The 18,412-nt window shown below is 49.0% G+C and overlaps 1 protein-coding gene across 1 annotated transcript in view; it reads left to right on the top strand.

Moving 5' to 3' along the window:
* The window catches only part of PELO (pelota mRNA surveillance and ribosome rescue factor), a 368,678-nt gene that overhangs the window by 31,205 nt on the left and 319,061 nt on the right, over window positions 1-18,412 (top strand).

Genomic DNA, 18,412 nt, shown 5'->3' with positions numbered 1-18,412 from the left:
CCCCCACCCCAGTCCCCTTCTCCCCTCCCCTTCTCCCCTCTGAGATCCCCACCCCAGTCCCCTTCTCCCCTCTGAGATCCCCACCCCAGTCCCCTTCTCCCCTCCCCTTTTCCCCTCTGAACACCCCCACCCCAGTCCCCTTCTCCCCTCTGAGATCCCCACCCCAGTCCCCTTCTTCCCTCTGAACCCCCCCACCCCAGTCCCCTTCTCCCCTCCCCTTCTCCCCTCTGAGATCCCCACCCCAGTCCCCTTCTCCCCTCCCCTGTCTGAGACCCCCACCCCAGTCCCCTTCTCCCCTCTGAATAACCCCACCCGAGTCCCTTTCGCCCCTCTCCTTTTCCACCTCAGTCCCGTTAAAACCGGCGAAGCAGCGTCGCAGGGAGCGCCTCGTGCCCTGCTTGTAAAAAAAAAATCAAATCTCCTTCCTTCTCCTCGTCTTGACGTCGACTCGGGCCTTCCAATCAAATTGATTGGAAGGCCCGAGTCGACGTCAAGACGAGGCGGAGAAGGAAGGAGATTTGATTTTTTTTTACAAGCAGGGCACGAGGCGCTGCCTGCGACGCTGCTTCGCCGGTTTTTTAATGTGCGGCGCCGCGGGAACGGCCACGGGAGGTGGCGGGAGCGGAGCACCCCCCACCCACTGGCACCCGGGGCGGACCGCCCCCACCGCCCCCCCCTTGGTACGCCACTGCTGTATTGCAATGATAGGGGCAACAGATGATTACTACTACTACTATTTAGCATTTCTATAGCGCTACAAGGCGTACGCAGCGCTGCACAAACATAGAGGAAAGACAGTCCTTGCTCAAAGAGCTTACAATCTAATAGACAAAAAATAAAGTAATCAAATCAATTAATGTGTACAGGAAGGAGGAGAGGAGGGTAGGTGGAGGCGAGTGATTACGAGTCAAAAGCAATGTTAAAGAGGTGGGCTTTCAGTCTGGATTTAAAGGTGGCCAAGGATGGGGCAAGACGTAGGGGTTCAGGAAGTTTATTCCAGGCGTAGGGTGCAGCGAGACAGAAGGCGCGAAGTCTGGAGTTGGCAGTAGTGGAGAAGGGAACAGATAAGAAGGATTTATCCATGGAGCGGAGTGCACGGGAAGGGGTGTAGGGAAGGACGAGTGTGGAGAGAGTACATTTATAGGTTAGTTGAAGAAGTTTGAACAGGATGCGAAAACGGATAGGGAGCCAGTGAAGCGACTTGAGGAGAGGGGTAGTATGAGTAAAGCGACCCTGGCGGAAGACGAGACGGGCAGCAGAGTTTTGAACTGATTGGAAAGGGGAGAGGTGACTAAGTGGGAGGCCAGCAAGAAGCAGATTGCAGTAGTCTAAACGAGAGGTGACAAGGGTGTGGATGAGGGTTTTGGTAGAGTGCTCGGAAAGAAAGGGGCGGATTTTACGGATGTTGTAAAGAAAGAAACAACAGGTCTTGGCGATCTGCTGGATATGAGCAGAGAAGGAGAGAGAAGAGTCAAAGATGACCCCAAGGTTTCGAGCTGCGGAGACAGGGAGAATGAGAGAGCCATCAACAGAAATAGAAAATGGGGGGAGTGGGGAGGTGGGTTTGGGGGGAAAAATGAGAAGCTCGGTTTTGGTCATGTTTAATTTCAGGTGGCGTTGAGACATCCAGACAGCAATGTCAGACAAGCACGCTGAAACTTTGGTTTGGATGCAAGGTGAGCTATCAGGGGTAGAAAGGTAGATTTGGGAGTCATCAGCATAGAGATGGTAGAAAAAGCCATGGGATGAGATTAATGAACCAAGGGAAGAAGTGTAGATAGAAAAGAGGAGGGGACCAAGAACAGAACCCTGAGGTACGCCGACAGGCAGAGGGATAGAAGTAGAAGAGGATCCACCAGAGTGAACACTGAAGGTGCAGAGGGAGAGGTCGGAAGAGAACCAGTAAAAGACAGAGCCCTGGAATCCAAGTGAGGACAGGGTATCGAGGAGTATGCTGTGATCGACAGTGTCAAAAGCAGCGGAAAGATCAAGAAGAATGAGGATGGACTAGAGACCTGGATTTAGCCAGTAATAGGTCATTGGAGACTTTAGTAAGCGCAGTTTCGGTTGAGTGGAGAGGGCGAAAACCAGAATGTAGTGGGTCAAGAATAGCATGTGAGGAGAGAAAATCAAGGCAGCGGTGGTGAACAGCACGCTCAAGTAATTTGGAGAGAAAAGGGAGGAGGGAGATGTGTCGGTAATTAGAGATACAAGTAGGGTCTAGTGAAGGCTTCTTAAGGAGAGGTGTGACCACAGCATGTTTAAAGGCAGTAGGGACAGTTGCAGTGGAAAGTGAGAGGTTGAGAATGTGACAGATAAAAGGAATAAGAGCAGATGAGATGATTCTGGCAAAACTCTTATTCTCCGAGGACAAGCAGGCTGCTTGTTCTCACTGATGTGTGACGTCCACGGCAGCCCCTCCAATCGGAAACTTCACTAGCAAAGGCCTTTGCTAGTCCTCGCGCGCCCATGCGCACCGCGCATGTGTGGCCGTCTTCCCGCCCGAACCGGCTCGTGTTCGTCAGTCTTCTTTTGTCCGCGCTCGGGACGGTCGTGTTTTGCGCCGTTTCGCGCCCCTCAAAGTTGACCCTCGCGCGTCTTCGCGATTTCGCTAGAAAAAAAAAGAAGACGACCTCGGTCTTTGTCCCTTCCTGTGTGTCCAGTTTGTTTCCCCGACGTAAGTTTCCTTTCGCTTTCGGGGTAGGCCTTTTTTGGGGCCTCGGTACGGGTTTTTTCTCTCTCCCTTGTTTTTGGTGCCCTTCGTCGCCATCGCGAATTTTGATTTCGCCGGCGTGATTTTTCCGCCCATGTCATAGATGTCTTCCAGCGGCTTCAAGAAGTGCACCCAGTGCGCCCGGGTAATCTCGCTCACTGATAGGCACGCGTCGTGTCTTCAGTGTCTGGGGGCTGGGCACCGCCCGCAGGCCTGCAGTCATTGTGCTCTTTTACAGAAGAGGACTCAGGTTGCGAGATTGGCCCAGTGGAACGTGTTGTTCTCGGGCTCTTCGTCGACAACAGCACCGGAGGCATCAAGTGCATCGACGTTGGCAGCATCAAGACCTTCGACCTTGGCATCGACTGCATCGAGGTATCGACCCTCTGCATCGTCGGTACCGAGACATTGGAAGGCTGCTTCGGCGTCGGTGGTACCGGGACCTCCGCTGTTGCTGATGTCGTCGGACGGTGGTGCTTCGACTGGAGTGCAGGCGAGGGCTGTCCATTCCTCTGCTGGTGGTGGTGAGCCTTCGGGTGTGTCTCCTCCTACCCTGAGGACTCCTGCGGTACAGCCCCCCCGAGACCAACCTTCTTCGGCCTCGGCCCCGAGGAAGAGACAGCTGGATTCTACGTCCTCCTCGTCGGTACCGGGAAGCTCCGGTGACATGCTTCGTTTGAAGAAATCAAAGAAGCATCGACACTGGTCACCTTCCCGCAACGGTACCGAGAGCTCTGGGTCGCCGAGGGAGTCGGCACCCAGTAGGCATCGGCACTGGGAGGACCGCTCACCCTCTGTTCAGGAGGTGTTGATGCGCTCCACCGTGGACAGCCCGGAACAGCCTCCACGCCCGGAACAGACTCTGACCTCGACGCCTGCATCGGCTTCCATGTCTTTCTCCACAGCCGCTCTGCACGAGAGTCTCCGGGCCATTCTCCCGGAGATCCTGGGAGAGCTGTTGCGCCCTTCCCCTCCGGTACTGGGGTGCTTGCGCCACCGGTATCGTCGAGTGAGGCGCCGGCTGGCCCCTTGCCCGGGGTGAGGTCTCCGACATCGGTACCGCTTGCGGTATCGAATGCGGCCGCCTCCCAGGAAGGCTCCCCGACGACGTCAGCGGAGGGAGCTTCGCCAGTGCTGGCGAGGGAGTCTACCTCTCGATGATCCCACCGTGGCCGTGTTTCCACGGAGTTGAGTCGGGCACGGCTTCAGACACAGGTTAATGAACTTGTGTCTGATACCGATGGTGAGGCCTCGTGGGAGGAGGAGGAGGACATCAGATATTTCTCTGACGAGGAGTCTGATGGCCTTCCTTCTGATCCCACTCCCTCCCCTGAGAGGCAGCTTTCTCCTCCCGAGAGTCTGTCTTTTGCGGCCTTTGTCCGGGAGATGTCTACGGCCATCCCCTTCCCGGTGGTCGTGGAGGATGAGCCCAGAGCTGAAATGTTTGAGCTCTTGGACTATCCTTCTCCACCTAAGGAAGCGTCCACAGTACCCATGCATCATGTCCTAAAAAAGACATTGCTGGCGAACTGGACCAAGCCTTTAACTAATCCCCACATTCCCAAGAAGATCGAGTCCCAGTACCGGATCCATGGGGACCCAGAGCTGATGCGCACTCAGTTGCCTCATGACTCTGGTGTGGTGGATCGGGCCCTAAAGAAGGCTAAGAGTTCTAGGGAGCATGCTTCGGCGCCCCCGGGCAAGGACTCTAGAACCTTAGACTCCTTTGGGAGGAAGGCCTACCATTCTTCTATGCTCGTGGCCAAAATTCAGTCTTACCAGCTCTACATGAGCATCCATATGCGGAACAATGTGCGGCAGTTGGCGGGCTTGGTGGACAAGCTCCCTCCTGAGCAAGCCAAGCCATTTCAGGAGGTGGTCAGGCAGCTGAAGGCGTGCAGAAAATTCCTGGCCAGAGGGGTATATGATACCTTTGATGTTGCATCCAGGGCCGCTGCTCAAGGTGTGGTGATGCGCAGACTCTCATGGCTGCGTGCCTCCGACCTGGAGAATAGGATCCAGCAGCGGATTGCGGACTCCCCTTGCCGAGCGGACAACATTTTTGGAGAGAAAGTCGAACAGGTGGTAGAGCAGCTCCACCAGCGGGATACCGCTTTCGACAAGTTCTCCCGCCGGCAGTCTTCAGCATCTACCTCCTCAGGTAGATGTTTTTATGGGGGAAGGAAGACTGTTCCCTACTCTTCTGGTAAGCGTAGGTACAATCCTCCTTCTCAACAGCCTGCGGCCCAGGCTAAGCCCCAGCGCACGCGCTCTCGTCAGCAGCGTGTGCCTCAGCAAGGCCCCTCGGCTCCCCAGCAAAAGCAGGGGGCGAGCTTTTGACTGGCTCCAGCAGAGCATAGCCGACATCAATGTATCAGTGCCGGGCGATCTGCCGGTCGGGGGGAGGTTGAAAGTTTTTCACCAAAGGTGGCCTCTCATAACCTCCGACCGTTGGGTTCTTCAAATAGTCTGGAAAGGATACACCATCAATTTGGCCTCGAAACCTCCAAATTGCCCACCGGGAGCTCAATCCTACAGCTTCCAGCACAAGCAGGTACTTGCAGAGGAACTCTCCGCCCTTCTCAGCGCCAATGCGGTCGAGCCCGTGCCATCCGGGCAAGAAGGGCTGGGATTCTATTCCAGGTACTTCCTTGTGGAAAAGAAAACGGGGGATGCGTCCCATCCTAGACCCATCCTAGACCTAAGTTCAGGATGCTTTCCCTGGGCACCCTTCTTCCCATGATTCAGGAAAACGACTGGCTATGCTCTCTGGACTTGAAGGACGCCTACACACACATCCCGATACTGCCAGCTCACAGGCAGTATCTACGATTTCAGCTGGGCACACGTCACTTCCAGTACTGTATGCTACCCTTTGGGCTCGCCTCTGCGCCCAGAGTGTTCACGAACTGCCTGGCTGTAGTAGCAGCGACGCTTCGCAGGCTGGGAGTACACTTGTTCCCCTATCTCGACGATTGGCTGGTGAAGAACACATCCGAGGCAGGAGCTCTACAGTCCATGCAGATGACTGTTCGCCTCCTTGAGCTACTGGGGTTTGTGATAAAATATCCAAAGTCCCATCTTCTCCCAGTACAGAGACTCAAATTCATAGGAGCTCTGCTGGATTCTCGGACGGCTCGTGCCTATCTCCCAGAGACGAGAGCCAACAACTTGTTGTCCCTCGTCTCTCGGGTGCGAGCGTCCCAGCAGATCATAGCTCGGCAGATGTTGAGATTGCTGGGCCACATGGCCTCCACAGTTCATGTGACTCCCATGGCCCGCCTTCACATGCGATCTGCTCAATGGACCCTAGCTTCCCAGTGGTTTCAGGCTGCTGGGGATCTAGAAGACGTGATCCACCTGTCCACGAGTTTTCTCAAATCCCTGTATTGGTGGACGATTTGGTCCAATTTGGGACGTCCTTTCCAAATTCCTCAGCCACAAAAAGTGCTGACTACGGATGCATCTCTCCTGGGGTGGGGAGCTCATGTCGATGGGCTTCACACCCAGGGAAGCTGGTCCCTCCAGGAACGCGATCTGCAGATCAATCTCCTGGAGTTACGAGTGGTCTGGAAGGCTTTCAGAGATCGGCTGTCCCACCTAATTATCCAAATTCAGACAGACAACCAGGTTGCCATGTATTACATCAACAAGCAGGGGGGCACCGGATCTCGCCCCCTGTGTCAGGAAGCCGTCAGCATGTGGTTGTGGGCTCGTCGTCACGGCATGTTGCTCCAAGCCACATATCTGGCAGGCGTAAACAACAGTCTGGCCGACAGGTTGAGCAGGATTTGCAACCTCACGAGTGGTCGCTCAACTCCAGAGTAGTGCGCCAGATCTTCCAGGTGTGGGGCACCCCCTTGGTAGATCTCTTTGCATCTCGAGCCAACCACAAGGTCCCTCAGTTCTGTTCCAGACTTCAGGCCCACGGCAAACTCGCATCGGATGCCTTCCTCCTGGACTGGGGGGAAGGTCTGCTGTATGCTTATCCTCCCATACCTCTGGTGGGGAAGACTTTGTTGAAACTCAAGCAAGACCGAGGCACCATGATTCTGATTGCTCCGTTTTGGCCGCGTCAGATCTGGTTCCCTCTTCTTCTGGAGTTATCCTCCGAAGAACCGTGGAGATTGGAGTGTTTTCCGACCCTCATCACACAGGACGAAGGGGCGCTTCTGCATCCCAACCTCCAGTCTCTGGCTCTCATGGCCTGGATGTTGAGAGCGTAGACTTTGCCTCTTTGGGTCTGTCAGAGGGTGTCTCCCGTATCTTGCTTCCAGGAAAGATTCCAATAAGAGGAGTTACTTCTTTTTATGGAGGAGGTTTGCCGTCTGGTGTGACAGCAAGGCCCTAGATCCTCGCTCTTGTCCTACACAGACCCTGCTTGACTACCTTCTGCACCTCCTACAGTGTCATGGGATCTCAATGTCATTCTCACCCAGCTGATGAAACCTCCTTTTGAGCCACTGAACTCCTGCCATCTGAAGTACTTGACCTGGAAGGTCATTTTCTTGGTGGCAGTTACTTCAGCTCGTAGAGTCAGTGAGCTTCAGGCCCTGGTAGCCCATGCTCCTTACACCAAATTTCATCATAATAGAGTAGTCCTCCGCACTCACCCTAAGTTCTTGCCGAAGGTGGTGTCGGAGTTCCATCTGAACCAGTCAATTGTCTTGCCAACATTTTTTCCCCGTCCTCATTCCTGCCCTGCTGAACGTTGGCTGCACACATTGGACTGCAAAAGAGCATTGGCCTTCTATCTGGAGTGGACACAGCCCAACAGACAGTCCGCCCAATTGTTTGTTTCTTTTGATCCCAACAGGAGGGGAGTGGCTGTGGGGAAACGCACCATATCCAATTGGCTAGCAGATTGCATTTCCTTCACTTACGCCCAGGCTGGGCTGGCTCTTGAGGGTCATGTCACGGCTCACAATGTCAGAGCCATGGCTGCGTCAGTGGCCCACTTGAAGTCAGCCACTATTGAAGAGATCTGCAAAGCTGCGACGTGGTCATCTGTCCACACATTCACATCTCATTACTGCCTGCAGCAGGATACCCGACGCGACAGTCGGTTCGGGCAGTCAGTGCTTCAGAATCTGTTCGGGGTTTAGAATCCAACTCCACCCCCCTAGGCCCATGTTTATTCTGTTCCAGGCTACACTCTCAGTTAGTTGGATAAATTGTTAGGTCAATCTCAGTTATGTTCTCGTCATTGCGAGGCCCAATTGACCATGTTTGTTGTTTTGAGTGAGCCTGGGGGCTAGGGATACCCCATCAGTGAGAACAAGCAGCCTGCTTGTCCTCGGAGAAAGCGAATGCTACATACCTGTAGAAGGTATTCTCCGAGGACAGCAGGCTGATTGTTCTCACAAACCCGCCCGCCTCCCCTTTGGAGTTGTGTCTTCCCTTGTCTTTGTCTTGCTACATATGGGACTGACGAACATGAGCCGGTTCGGGCGGGAAGACGGCCGCGCATGCGCGGTGCGCATGGGCGCGCGAGGACTAGCAAAGGCCTTTGCTAGTGAAGTTTCCGATTGGAGGGGCTGCCCATCAGTGAGAACAATCAGCCTGCTGTCCTCGGAGAATACCTTCTACAGGTATGTAGCATTCGCTTTGTCTGAACATGGGTGGACATGAATTCTTGTTGGGAGGGGGGAGCCTTTTATACAGCAATATATGGCATCGGGAGTATAGTATGGTCATGGATCCACAAGTAGATAGATGTCTGCAAAACCAGGAGGGATTATGGATGTGCCTGCATTTGGCAAATTTTGCATCCTATGGAAAAGGGATTTACTCTTATAGCCTAGGCACACAAGTCTGCACCTAGGTTGGATTATGTCTTCATTTCTGATGTGGAGATAAATCCAGTGGGCGTTTTCTGACCATTCCCCAGTTTGGGTGAAAGTGTTGTTGCTTACCTGTAACTGGTGTTCCCCGTGGGTAACAGGATAATGCAGACACACTGGTAGCCCTCTCTGTGGGCTGCCTGCCCGGATGCACTCTCCCAGCTTAAAGCTGATTGGATTAGGTTCGACCGATCAGCAAAGAGTGACAGCTTCCCACCTTGCTCTCGAACAGCAAGTCACCGGTTAACTAAGTAGCCAGGATGTCACAAAAACGTCCAAAAGATAGATCAGCATAAAGAACAAGAAAAACAGTCCATGATAAATAAAGCAAAGAAAAAAACTTCAGAATAAAAGCGTATTTATTAAGTAATGGAAAAAAAAGAACATGCAGAACTGAGAATACATTCATTCGTTATTTTTTTTTTACCTTCCTATAACAGTACATCCCAATAAGTGGGAAAGGAGGGAGGGATGGTGTGTCTACATTATCTTGTTACCCATGGAGAACACCAGTTACAGGTAAGCAACAACACTTTTTTGGCGGGGCAGGATCACGCAGACACACTGGTAATTTTCTAGCATAGGGTTGCTAAATACCCTGCAATGTTCGGAATGCAACCCGTAACAGTGAAAAAGAGTGGACAGTCATGTAAACAAGTTTTGAAGAATCGTATGACCAAAAACAGCATCTGCACAGGAAGCAGTTTCAAGACAAATAGTGCTGTGCAAATGTATGTGTCATAGACCATTTGGCCGCTTTGCAAATGTCCAGAAAAGGAAGACCTTTGAGGAAAGCTTCAGACATCGCCTATGCATGCACAGAATGAGCTCCAATGGCAATTGGAACTTGCTGATTCTGTTGATACCAGAAGAAGAGATACATGCTGCAATTCAGGAGTATAAAGTTTGTTTGGTTACTGATGAGACTTTTGGTGATAAGACAGGAAAAGCTGAGAAGAATGTCTGTGAGATTTTGTATGCTGAAGATAAAATAACAAAACTCTTCGACAATCCATGTATGAAGAGATACTTCTGCAGTGGAAAAATGAGGTTTTGAATAAAACACAGGTAAAACAATATTCTGATTGAAATGAAATGCAGTGACCACCTTTGCCTGATACTTGGAGTACGTAAGATTACCTTAAAAGGGTAACATTGTGTATACGGAGGATAATGCACCAATGTTTGTAGTTCATTTACTCATCTGGCTACCAGAAATAATGCTTTTCATGTAAGGAATTGCAAAGAAGCTGATGCTAAAGGCTCAAATGATGGTTGCATCAGTATGCAGGTTGATATTGAAAACTTTTATGAAAGGATACATTATTCCAGTCTTTAAAAGATGAAGTACAGTTAATAGACGGATTAGAAAGCTCCGTAAAAGTAGATCTGTCTTCTTTAACTTGGAATACTGTATCCTTTACTTTATCCCCAAACAAGTTGTCTCCCAGACATGGGGCATCCGTTAGTCTGTCATGAAGATCATCTCTAAGACCTGACGCATGCAGCCATTCAATTCTTCGTGATGCAATGGAGAGAGCTACTAGCCTGGAAGTGATAAGTATTGTTGATCAGATGAAAAGTAATTTCTTCCAGTACAGATAAAAAATGTGCCACCTGTTCTAGTAAAGGTGAAGAAACAGCTTCCAATGCAGAACATAGTTTAGAGTGCTGATAGTGCAATATCTGCAATTGATTTGCAGCTATTCTGGAGGTATGCATAGCTCCTGCAAAACCCTTGTGGCCGACTGCATATAAAGTCTTTGGGTATTTCCAGGAGAAAACTAAGGTTGAGAATTCATAGACTTTGACTTATTGATCACAGCCTCAAATATCACTGAGTTTTCATGACCTGGTGCAAGGTGAACTTTGTATTTAGCATCTAGGCACTTTGAAGTAGATTACTGAGTATAGGGGTTTTGCCATATTTTTGTCTGTAGGAACCGCCACTGGTCCTGAGGAAGTGTCAGTACAAGTAAGAATGCTTCAAAAGTCTTTTTTATTCATAGTACTTGCTTGTGTTCCTAAAGCAAGATCTTTCAGCAGCTTTTGAATAAATTTATTATAACTGACCTTTTTAGGAATTTCTGTCTTTACTAGTTCTGCAGTAAAACTTCAATTACAGTGTCTGAAGGCAGCTGATTTGGAACAGGCTTGTCTTCCTCAGAAGAGTAAACCCCAGTAGATTCAGACTGAGAAAAAAAGGCATTGCTAAGAGGACAGAGCAGGGCTGACTGGATGCATAGAAGGAGCTGGTGAGGGAGTATGCAGTACTGGCAATGGAACTGTAGTTGGTACAGAAGGCAGGAAAGCAATCTGTGTCAGCAACTGTGGCTGTTGTAACATTTGCTGAAAACATTGGAACTGCAGAGAAGCTGCTTCATGTGTGGCTGGTCCTGACTAAATAGGAGGTATTTGCACAGTAGCCTGCTGATTGACAGGCGAGTAAATGTTTAGTTTTGCTCACCTTTTTGAACCTCTTTTGAGGTGTCTCTGGCATTATATCCTTCTGCGCCATCTTCGATGAGGGAGTAGAATCCCTGGAGCACTTTGAAAAAAGAGGAGTTGGTGACCGGTGTTTGTGTCAGTGCCGTAACTGGCGCTGTTATTGGTGACTCCTTAAACTTTTTGACAGTCTTCTCTTTGGAGGGTGTAATCATCGTCATTTGAGTCTGAACTCAAATTCCCCTGAGGGGAGAAAAGGTTGGTACCGGGACCCGTTGGTACTGCTTGAGAGCCCACTGGTACCTTAACAAGGCCCGTTGGGTCGGCACTTATTTGCTCCATGAATGAAAAGATAAAACCGCAGCTTTCCTGTGCGGGAAAAGAGAGAGCACATCTGTAGCAATACATGGAAAAGGAAAAACTATTGATTTGCTGTACGAGAACAAGGTGGGAAGCTGTCACTCTAAGCTTATTGGTTGAATCTAATCTAATCAGCTTTAAACTGGGAGTATGCGTCCAGGCAGGCAGCCCGTGGCGAGGGCCACCAGTGTGTTTGCATTATCCTGCACCATGGAGAACTTGAGGGAATCGTAGATTTTGAGAGCAGTAGAAGATGGATGTTTCCTAAGTACTTCTGTACTGACCCCAATTTTCTACCCTACATACTGGAAAAATGAGGTCTACATTGCAGTCATAATAAAATGCATGAGGATAATTTCACCCTTTTCTGAGAAGCTGCTAAAGCAGTGTTAAGGGGGAAAATTATGTGTCAAGAAAGATTTAAGAAGAGGTATTTTGTACCTGTTTCAACCATTGTTCTCTGGCTTCACTCCTCCTGATTAGAAGTTGGTCCCACAGTCCTCCTTTGGTCTCTAATTCTTTAGGCTCACCAGCTTTATGGCCTTTATTTGGGTCCCTTTACAGTTAGGGTGAGTCCATGATCCCCAGTTATCAACCACCTTCTGGTCATGTAAAGTCCTGTGGTAAACAGATATCCCACCCTTTGAGGCCTTTTTTTCCCTTCCTGGATCTTATTAGCAAGCATTGTCCACTGTTCATGTGCCTATGCAAATTGTATGCTGATATCTTTCTTAGTTCAGTTGCTGGGTATTCTTTTCTTGCTCCCAGTGCTCAGGGAATTGTATAGAATCCAGAAAGGTTAGTCCCCGTCCCCCCCTCACCGCCACATTCCACATAGCCTTCTCTGACAAGCTACAACCTCCCAAGCAGGGCCCCCAATGTGTTCACCCTAACTGTACAAATGGGTCACTAACCTCATATCCAGGTTGTCATTCTATAAGGGCAGCTCGGTGGGAGGTCTTCAGTGCCTGTCAGAACCTTGAAAAAGAATTAGAAAAGGAAAAACAATAGTTTAAGCATGCGCCCACTAGGGCTTATAAAGACTGTTGGCAGCCAGGTAACTCTAAATACTCTGCTTCATGACTGGGCTAAGAGAACTAGTAACTTGTTACCAAAGTAATAAAACATATACAGTGGGGGAAATAAGTATTTGATCCCTTGCTGATTTTGTAAGTTTGCCCACTGACAAAGACATGAGCAGCCCATAATTGAAGGGTAGGTTATTGGTAACAGTGAGAGATAGCACATCACAAATTAAATCCGGAAAATCACATTGTGGAAAGTATATGAATTTATTTGCATTCTGCAGAGGGAAATAAGTATTTAATCCCTCTGGCAAACAAGACCTAATACTTGGTGGCAAAACCCTTGTTGGCAAGCACAGCGGTCAGACGTCTTCTGTAGTTGATGATGAGGTTTGCACACATGTCAGGAGGAATTTTGGTCCACTCCTCTTTGCAGATCATCTCTAAATCATTAAGAGTTCTGGGCTGTCGCTTGGCAACTCGCAGCTTCAGCTCCCTCCATAAGTTTTCAATGGGATTAAGGTCTGGTGACTGGCTAGGCCACTCCATGACCCTAATGTGCTTCTTCCTGAGCCACTCCTTTGTTGCCTTGGCTGTATGTTTTGGGTCATTGTCGTGCTGGAAGACCCAGCCACGACTCATTTTTAAGGCCCTGGCGGAGGGAAGGAGGTTGTCACTCAGAATTGTACGGTACATGGCCCCATCCATTCTCCCATTGATGCGGTGAAGTAGTCCTGTGCCCTTAGCAGAGAAACACCCCCAAAACATAACATTTCCGCCTCCATGCTTGACAGTGGGGACGGTGTTCTTTGGGTCATAGGCAGCATTTCTCTTCCTCCAAACACGGCGAGTTGAGTTCATGCCAAAGAGCTCAATTTTTGTCTCATCTGACCACAGCACCTTCTCCCAATCACTCTCGGCATCATCCAGGTGTTCACTGGCAAACTTCAGACGGGCCGTCACATGTGCCTTCCGGAGCAGGGGGACGTTGCGGGCACTGCAGGATTGCAATCCGTTATGTCGTAATGTGTTACCAATGGTTTTCGTGGTGACAGTGGTCCCAGCTGCCTTGAGATCATTGACAAGTTCCCCCCTTGTAGTTGTAGGCTGATTTCTAACCTTCCTCATGATCAAGGATACCCCACGAGGTGAGATTTTGCGTGGAGCCCCAGATCTTTGTCGATTGACAGTCATTTTGTACTTCTTCCATTTTCTTACTATGGCACCAACAGTTGTCTCCTTCTCGCCCAGCGTCTTACTGATGGTTTTGTAGCCCATTCCAGCCTTGTGCAGGTGTATGATCTTGTCCCTGACATCCTTAGACAGCTCCTTGCTCTTGGCCATTTTGTAGAGGTTAGAGTCTGACTGATTCACTGAGTCTGTGGACAGGTGTCTTTCATACAGGTGACCATTGCCGACAGCTGTCTGTCATGCAGGTAACGAGTTGATTTGGAGCATCTACCTGGTCTGTAGGGGCCAGATCTCTTACTGGTTGGTGGGGGATCAAATACTTATTTCCCTCTGCAGAATGCAAATAAATTCATATACTTTCCACAATGTGATTTTCCGGATTTAATTTGTGATGTGCTATCTCTCACTGTTACCAATAACCTACCCTTCAATTATGGGCTGCTCATGTCTTTGTCAGTGGGCAAACTTACAAAATCAGCAAGGGATCAAATACTTATTTCCCCCACTGTATGTATAAAAAGTTGAGAACTGCCTAGCTTGACAACTAGACTTTCAATTGGATTCAAATTATGTAGATACCATTTATGATAAAGATGGAATATTATTGAGGAAAAATAAAGATATAACCAATTGTTTTGTCAGGTTTTTAATAAGACTATATACAGGTGCGATGATGGTTACAGATTTCCTCCCACCCTCTAATTTTTTTTTTGATGATCTAGTGCTACTCAGATTGTCATAGGAAGAACACAAAGAGTTGCATGCTCCAGTAGTGGCCCAGGAAATTAAAAAAGTTATCCATAGGCTTAAATTAAATAAAGCAGCAGGTCCAGATGAGTTTTTGAGAGAGTTCTGTTGTCATCTTGAAACTCAACTGTGGGGGCCCCTGGAGAGTTACTTTGCTATGATAATTAAGGCATTGAGTTTACCAATAAAGATTAGTTGGGCATTAGTTGCCCTTATGCCTAAAGTGGGGAAAATTTAAACACTCCTCCTCCTCCTCCTATCGCCTTATTTCCTTATTAAATGTAGGCTTAAATATTTTGGCAAATTGATTGATGAATGTCATTTCCTGTTTAGTAAAATAGACAAAGCGGGGTTTGTATGAGCATGAAATTCTATATAATGTACGAGGATGATATTCTATATAATGTACATAAATTATAGGGGCCTAGGAATATTGCCTGTTATGATATTGAAGCCCTAGCAATTAGTTATGACCTAAACAAAGTGTTTGACTAAGTTCATTGGCTGTATTTATTCCGCATACTCAATTTAGGTTTGAAGGGTACTTTTTGAAGGTCATACAGATACTTTATTGTGAACCAAGAGTGATGGTGTTTAGTAAATATAGTCCTGTTAAGGAGGGGGCAGAGTGCTCCCACGTTAAGTTTGTGTTATCCAGTTAGTGCATGCTAATGTTATGTAGTACCCGAAACACCATCTTTCGAAAAATGACAAGAAAAGTACACACTTAAGCACATGCCGACAGGCAGATTACTGTGGTAAGCCTTTTTTTACTGCATTAAAGGACTCCTTTTTTTTCTGGACATTTTATTTTTACACTCATGCTGGTCCTAGTCTGTTTTTTGCTTTTCTCTGTGTTCTCTTAACTCTTTCTAAGGTTTCCTGTCCATTTCCAGTTTGCATCTCTCCTTCTATCATCATCCATTTCTTTCTTATACCTGTCTCTGACAATGATCTTTCCGTTTCATCTTCTTCCTTTGTGTCATTGTTTGCTGCCTCTTTATAAATTCATATTTCACACCTCCTCTAGTCCTTAATCCTCCCTTTTCAAACCTTTCATCTATCTACCAGTTTTCCATCTACTTCTCTCACTTCCATTGTAGTCTATCTCTCTTCTTACCCACTCTAGCTCCCTCGTTCCCTGTCACCCGTGCCCCATTTTCATCCTCTGTATTTAACCCCCATCTAGTTTATTCTCATATTCTTTCACCAATCCCAGCACCTCCCTGAGAGACATCCCTTTGCAGTCTCCAGTTCTTTTCTTCTGTCTCTCTTCTCCGCACAACACCTCCTTTTATCTATTTTCATTTTTCTCATACGTTTCTCCTTGCCAGCCTCTCCACTCTCATGACCTCTCCCTCATGGTTCTAGCATGCCCAGTCTCTCCCCACCGTCTATTCGGCATCTCCCCTTTTTTCACTGCACCCACCATTGTAGTCCAACATTGATTCTCTCTGTTGCTGCCACTGTATCTCCTGACCTCCACCTCTACACTGCAACACCTGGCAGTAATAGCAGAATTGAATACAAAAGCACAAGTGTTTTCTACTATTCACATGCTCAGGGCTCTTATCACTTCCCTGCCCCCTCCCAACACAGGTTTTTTGTTTCTGAGAGGAAGGGCTCTGTTGGCATCTTGCATATACAAAAGACTTGGGGGCAGATGCACAAAGGCAACCGTTAAATACGGGTGCCAATGCACAAAGGGGATGTCATGCAAATGAGATGCACGGATTCCCCTTCATGCATCGGTTGCTGTTTGCGATTCGAATCTGTCAAATGCATTAGACACTGCTGTCAAATACATTTCACAGTTTGCACACCACAGTTTTTAGAGTTGCGCATAGTAGGGCGGGGGAGCGCTCGAGAGGGGGTCCACCGGAGGTCTAGCGGACCCACTCTCAAGTCTCCCACCTCAACTAAAAACTCTGTGGTGTTCTAGTGACCCTCACCCCTCACAGTAAATCCCGGGTGGTCCGTGTACCCCGCCCCCCCCTCCCCGAGCAAACAACCTGGTGGTCTAGTGACCCCCCTCCCCTCCCTATTCTATCTTAAAACGTTGGAGGCAGGAGCAACACCTCCTGCCACTGGGTCCACCCTTTGCAAAATGTCAACGCCCAGCCCCTACCTGGTGCATTCTGGGATGTAGTGGTAGAGGCTAAGCACCATATAAGGAGAAAAACTATAATCTATGCATGCACGTGTACTCTCTGCCTATGCTCTACCCAAACTCCTTCCATATGAAGGTCTACCTAGGGTTACCATATGTCTGGTTTTACCTGGTGTAAGGAATATGCCGAAAGGAAGAGGGACCCCAGCTACCCACCGGAGAAAAGAGAGCCGGAGGGTAGGAGGGAAGACCCTAGGGATGCTCAGGTTATGCCCAAAAGGGACATAAAGATGGGAAACTACAACTCCCAGAAGGCCACAGGAGAGCTCCGGGGAAGGAGAAGTAGGGTGCAGAACCAAGGAGCTCCAGAAGAGGGCCACCAGGGAAAAGGAAAAGCTGATTCTCCCACCTGGTGGAGGAGGTGGTGGAACCGGTGGCAGGAGAAGGAAAAGCAGCCTAGCAGAGTTAATGAAGAAAAGTGTAATCAGCTGGAAAAGGGGTGGGGGGAGGAGAAAATGGACTGGGCTACTGAAGGAGAAGGGGAGAATGAACCAGAGGCGATGGAGCAAGAGGAGGCTGAGCTGGTCTTAGACGAACCCATGGAGCTCTTGGCTATGGCTCAGCCAGCACTGGAGGTATAGGGGAGAGGCCTGGGTCAAAGCGGGAGGGAGGTCAGGAGAATAGAGACTGACCCAGAGGGTGGGACCCAAGGCTTTGAGCCCGCGCAAAGCCTAGCTCCATTGAACTGTGCTAAGTGAAGCCTGGCTGTAATTGGACTGTGTTAGAAACAGCCTGACTTTATTGAGCTGTGCTGAGAGAAGCCTGGCTGTACTTGGACTGTGTTTGAAACAGCCTAGCTCCATTGAACTGTGCTGAGAGAAGTCTGGCTGTAATTGGACTGTGTTAGAAACAGCCTGACTTTATTGAACTGTGCTGAGAGAAGCCTGGCTGTAATTGGACTGTGTTAGAAACAGCCTGACTTTATTGAACTGTGCTGAGAGAAGCCTGGCTGTAATTGGACTGTGTTTGAAACAGCCTAGCTCCATTGAACTGTGCTGAGAGAAGCCTGGCTGTAATTGGACTGTGTTAGAAACAGCCTGACTTTATTGAGCTGTGCTGAGAGAACCCTGGCTGTAATTGGACTGGGTTTAAAACAGCCGAGGAGCTGTTGAAGAAAAGGGGGCTGGGTTGCAAATCCCAAAAATAGGCCCCAGAAAGAAGAAGAAACACATAAAGAGGAAAACAGAGAGCTCGGTGCTGGTGGTGAGGAGGCTTCACGGACTTAGCCAGTAGGAGCATTGTTTACACTGGACATGTCCTCTATTTGAGGACACCGCGGGATGTCTGGGCGGGTTTATCCAGCCTGCCCATTTGTCCAGGTTTGCGGTCAAGCGGGCGGGCTGAGGCTGGCGGGTCTCAGGGTGTCCTCCCCTCTCCTACCTTATCGTGCCATGGTGGTCTAGTGGCCTCTTCGTGGCAGAAAAGGACCCCACTCTTTCCTGCCTGGCGAATCAGTGCCAGCAGCAAACAGGAGCGGCATCACCGGGCATAAAAGAGTGGGATCATTTCCTGCCCCAAAGAGGCCAGTAGACCACCAGGGCATGGTAAGGTAGGGGAGGGGAGGTGGATCATGGATGGGATGTGGATAGGGGGTTTCTTTGGGGAGATCAAGGTGACTGTGGTATGGTGGTGGGGAGGGAGCATGGCTGTTGGTGGCCTCTTTTTTTTTTCTCAAGGCAAATATGGTAACCCTAGGCCTACCTGCAAACTAAATGCCATCGCATTTAGGTGCCATTTTACAGAGTAGCGCATAGTCAGAATATTGGCATTTATGCGCATAAATGCTAGTATTCAGGTTATTTAGTCATGTGAGTGACACCTAAATCTTGATGCCTTCCTTATAGAATTAACCTTTATTAGTAGATTTTTGTTTTTGTTTTTCGAAGGTAAGTCTGTTAACTATTTATTTCTCTGTACA

This window comes from Microcaecilia unicolor, chromosome 7, assembly GCF_901765095.1.
Source record: "Microcaecilia unicolor chromosome 7, aMicUni1.1, whole genome shotgun sequence".
Lineage (NCBI taxonomy): Eukaryota > Metazoa > Chordata > Amphibia > Gymnophiona > Siphonopidae > Microcaecilia > Microcaecilia unicolor.
Note: the sequence above shows the minus strand (reverse complement) of the source record. Positions and strands in the feature narration are given on the sequence as shown.